The sequence below is a fragment of the Ochlerotatus camptorhynchus genome, unplaced genomic scaffold (genome assembly GCF_037179485.1).
Source record: "Ochlerotatus camptorhynchus isolate MF236.1 unplaced genomic scaffold, CSIRO-AGI_Acam_v1.1 ptg000458l, whole genome shotgun sequence".
NCBI classification, from domain to species: Eukaryota; Metazoa; Arthropoda; class Insecta; order Diptera; family Culicidae; genus Ochlerotatus; species Ochlerotatus camptorhynchus.
In genome coordinates, this window is record NW_027040944.1 from 959360 (window position 1) to 964689 (window position 5330).

Below are 5330 nucleotides of genomic sequence, written 5' to 3' on the forward strand. Positions count from 1 at the left end.
GTGAGTATGCCCTGATGCGATAATCTAATTTCATTTAGTTCGTGTTTCTCAAGCATCAGTGTTCGTAGAAATTGGGATCTAAAGTTTAGAAGGGATTTTTTTATGTTATGCAAAGAGCGAATAAGTAGCTTTACTACACACTTAGAAATACATAATCTTACACGTAACGGAATCTATCTTTGATATAAAGGATGAGACGTAAACAAACATGTCATGTAAAATTTGGTGCTCCAAGATTGAAAAGCTCGAAATTACGTTTGATTGAGCTGAATTTCGCGTCTGGTATGACTCAATTTTATATCAAAATTTACGCTCGTATATGTCAGTCTCAGAGCACCTAAATTTACATTTATTTTTCTAAGTGTGTACGAAACTGATCTTACAGATAACTTATAATGCTACATGACGCAAATCTGCTACTATGTTAACACACGATTCAAACCTACACACTTAGAAATAACTAATTTTACACGAGACGTAATCTATGTTGCACGTAAATCATGGAACGTAAACAAACATTCCATGTAAAATTAAGTTTTCTCAAACCGAAACATAAGCAAGTTGACGAAGAGAACGTTTTATTGAATTGATTTTCTCGTTTCTTTCAACTGATTCTCATGTCAAAAGGGCCGCTTACATGTGTCGGTCTCATGACACCGAAATTTACATGACATTTTCGTAGTGTGTATTTATTCCCTGTGTTAAGAAGATAGTACTACCGCAACTATTATTTTTGATTCAAACTTATATAGCATATTTTAGTGAACAGGGTCCTGACCAACTACCAATTCCCAGACATCCGGTACATCTAAAATGTTACAAAGATAGGCAAAGTGCATTTGCAATTCTATCATAACAAAAAGGCGAACTAAGAGGTGGACGCCTGAGCTTTTCCACATTTATATCGCTGTGAAACAACAGTAAACTCTAGAAGGAATTTATATCTGTAACTGTAACCGGTTCGTTTTTGTTTGCAAACCTGGTTAAATTGTCATATTTAATTATCTTATAGATAAACATCCAACTCAAACCTTTGTAGGGGTAAGAGGTGGGACCATCATCATCACTTGTAGAACGGATTAAAACCTCGATAAAACATGCAATGTTACTTGGACTGGGTGTCCTTTACTGATTCCACTCGATCCATGTATGCACGTCACGAGCCTTGCAGTCTGTGGATAATGCGGGAAGCGTTTCCAATAGTAGTACCTTTTTCGTTGCCTAGGTCTTAAACATTCGATCCATAATTCCTTCTGTATTATTTGCAACCATTGTGTTTTTTTGGACATGCCCAATTCCGTTAACCCTCCGTTACTCGCGCTGTTGTACTTTGTACAACACACATGAGTTTTCCATTGCCATTTTGTTGCTAAGTTACCAATCGATCTGAAACCAATGAGTATTCCTAAAAAAAACTTGTTTTAAACTAAACAAGCTAAACTTTTATCACAGTTAACCCCCAAAAAATGCGGATAATAGAGAAAATGTGAATGGAAACCGCGTAAACGGTGTCCGTACTACGTGGGATTTGACTTAATTGGTTACAACATGGAAAATCTCGAGATCCTGACCAGATAGAAAGTTACTGTCCTCGGCAAAGTTATTCTAGAGACTATAACCTTTTCGCTGGTGGAGAGTAGTTCAGAATTTTCTCACTACGTAGCGCTAGAATACATGTGAAATTCTCGTATGTGATATATCTCGAGATCCTGACCAGATAGAAAGTTACTGTCTTTCACAAAGTTTTTCAGGAGGTCAAAGCCTATTGCTTGGTGCTCAATAGTTCAGAATTTGCTCACTACGCGAAGCTAGTATACATGTGAAATACTCATATAAAATATCTCGAGTTCCCAACCAGATAGAAAGGTACTGTCTTCGGCATAGTTGTTCAGGAGGTCAAGGCTTTCTCGCATATTCAATAGCTCGAGATCTTGATCAGCTACACACTAAAAAAATCTGAATTTTACTGGTGATGTAAACATCCATGCATGCAAACATTCATGCATGCAAACTTCCTTTTCACGTAAACTAGCAGCTTGCAAGAAATGTTGCAAACAAAAGTGGAAAGTTGCATACAATATATGGAATATTGCATGACATGTCTCATAAATTTACACGATTTATAATGTAAATTTGTATGATTTATGACGCTCCATTTATGTGCATCATAGTAACGGAAATTTACACTACTTTTTTTTAGCTGTGTAGAAAGTTACTGTCTTCGGCAAAGTTGTTAAGGGGTTCAAGATTTTTTGGCTGGTAAGCATTATTTAAGAATTTTCTCACCACGTGGCGTTAGTATACATGTACACTTCTCGCATATGCTATATCTCGAGATCCTGACCAAATAGAAAGTTACTGTCTTCGGCAAAGTGGTTCAGAAGGTCAAGGTATTTTGGCTGGTGAACAGTAGTTCAGAATTTTCTCACTGCGCTGCACTAGTATACACGTGCAATCCTCATATATGCTACAGCTCGAGATCCCGAATAAGCTAGAAAATTACTGTCTTCGGCAAAGTTGAGATCAAAGCATTTTTGCTGGTGAATAGTAAATAGTTCAGAATATTTTCGGTATGCGGTGCTAGTGTGCATGTAAAATATTTGTATATGCTATAGCTTAAAGTCAGGAAGTAACTGTCATCGTCAAAGTTGTACATGCGACAAAGTTCTTCCGGATGGTGAACATGCAAATATTAATTTCAAAATTTTTTCAAGTCAATTCTGAGAAAATCAATCATGATTATTCAGAGTAAATTTTGAAAAATAGTTTAACTTTGGGTGTTTTTAGAAGGTGTCCTTAAACTTATGATCGGGAGTGTACGGTTTTATAAATTTCTCCATTCAGCTGAACAAAAGTGCCTCACTCTCTGAGTTAGTCTCGATGTCCGTGCACACGTAAATACACGGATTTTTTTTTATTCTAGACCCCTCGATAAGACATTTCGAAATTAGCCTAAAATGAAAGGGAGACTCTAAACATTCATTTGGTGGAAGTTTCAGCGATATCGATCTTTTAAGATAATGTTTTCCATCTGAGATACGTGTTACCACTAATTTATCAGAGATATACAAGTGGAAGACTCACACCTTTGCCAAATACAGTAAATTTCTAGCTGTTCAGGATCTCGAGATATTATATATGCGAAGACTTCACGTATATCCTAGTGCCGCGTAGTGAGAAAATTCTGTACTGTTGACCAACGAAAAAGTTTTGATCTCCTGAACAAATTTGCCGATGACAGTTTAGCAGGTCTCGAGATATATCTAATGCGAGAATTGCACGTGTATTTAAGCGCAATGATGTGAAAAACAAATCTGTCGACCATCCAAAAGTCCTTGGCTCCCTGAACAACTTTGCCCAAGACAGTAACATTCTTATGTATTATAGCGCTACGTAGTGAGAAAATTCTGAACTACTCTCCACCAGCGAAAAGGTTATAGTCTCTAGAACAACTTTGCCGAAGACAGTAACTTTCTATCTGGTCAGGATCTCGAGATTTTCCATGTTGTAACCAATTAAGTCAAATCCAACGTAGTACGGACACCGTTTACACGGTTTCCATTCACATTTTCTCTATTATCCCCATTTTTTGGGGGTTAACTGTGATGAAAGTTTAGCTTGTTTGGTTAAAAATAAGTTTTTTAAGGTATACCCGTTGATTTCAAATCGATTGGTAGCTCGGCTGCAAAATGGCAATGCATAACTCACACTGTTGTACAAAGTACAACGCGCGAGTACTCGTGTTACAAAAGTTGGCGCGAGTAACGGAGGGTTAAGAGTCCTACGCTGGCACGAGGACGATGATCAGCCTCCCAGACAGACGCTGTTTTGAGCTGGCCTAACATGGATAACAGACGCTCGGAAAGACTGCACCGTCCGGAGAGAGGAGTCTTATCCCCCCCATTCCCTGTCAGCAAACGACCAAGGGCCTACCGGAGAAGGTTTCCCGATCTTTCCTAGGGTAACTCGTACCTCAACCGGCACCGCGGAGAGGTAGGGTTAGGACCAAGGACCACATTGGGGTCTATTTTATACCTACAGGTAGGCAATTGTTCAGCCGTTTACCAACCGTAACTGTCATTGAAAAATTTCACGCGATATTTACAAAATTATGTTTGATATTAGTACTGGAAGAAATGGCCCTCACAAACCTTCCTCAAAATCTCATTCATTTTTCGTCAATGTCGCGGAGTTTTTTTTTTTTTCCTTTGGTTTGTTTATTCCGTCGATCTTGTTTTCCGTGCTGAGCACCAATGTTACCGACGTGCCAGGAAGGCAGCTCCCACACCTGGACCCTACCTATCGACCCATCAACTCATGAACCGGGGACCAACGGCTTTACTTCCCATCCGAAGGAAGGCGTGATCAGAGATGTTATGCCTCAGAACATCCCGGCGGCGCCGACTGGGATTGAACCCAGGCCTGCTGGGGTGAGAGGTTATCACGCTTACCACTACACCACCGGTGCCGTTGATGACGCGGAGTTACAAAGTGTGTAATTTATTGCATTCTTTTAATCATTTTTGTTATCCAGACAGTTAAGGGCGTAGATGCTTGTTCACTTCAACAGCTTCATGGATTTTGCTTAATTCTTTAATTCATTTAATTTAGTTACAAATTTAGCTTATAATAAAAACTGCACATCTTTGTCCTTGATAACTTTGTCACTGACAATTGACATGATATCCATTGAAGATAATTTTTAGATCGAGTGACTGACGAAAACTGTTTTGTCATATATGTGCCGTATATGGTCGAGATAAAGGGTATCCACAGTTAAATTGCATCACTTAGAAGTACTACCTTCACAAAAAATAAGTCTCTCAACCGATTGTCATGAAATTTTCAGGGAATGTTATTATATACATAAGCTTGGTATAAGTATCTTTATTTTACTCTACTTCTTCACCAAATCCATATGCCCGAACTTTCTTCTTAATTCCACCCATAAGGTTTTGCACAACGGTTAAATCGACATTTTTCTTTTCTGCTTTCAACCATGATTTAAACATGTACTGCTCAATAGTGACAACTTAAGGATGCTCAGCATCTTTTGATCGGCCACAACTCCGATGTGTTTGGAGAAACTAGATCGAGCCAAAACATTGTAGGAACGTTGTGTGATTTGAGAAACGGAAACAGCTGTTTCTTAAGGCACTCATTCATGTAGACTTGGCCATTTACGGTTGTAGTTGTTACGGAAGCCTTGTTCAGTTTTCCGCACGAACAAATCGCATGCCAAATCATTGGAGAACTACGACACTTGCTGTTTCCTGAGGGACTCTGAAACATCGAACTTGTCTTTCGCAGTCACATAAGGGTTTCTCGAA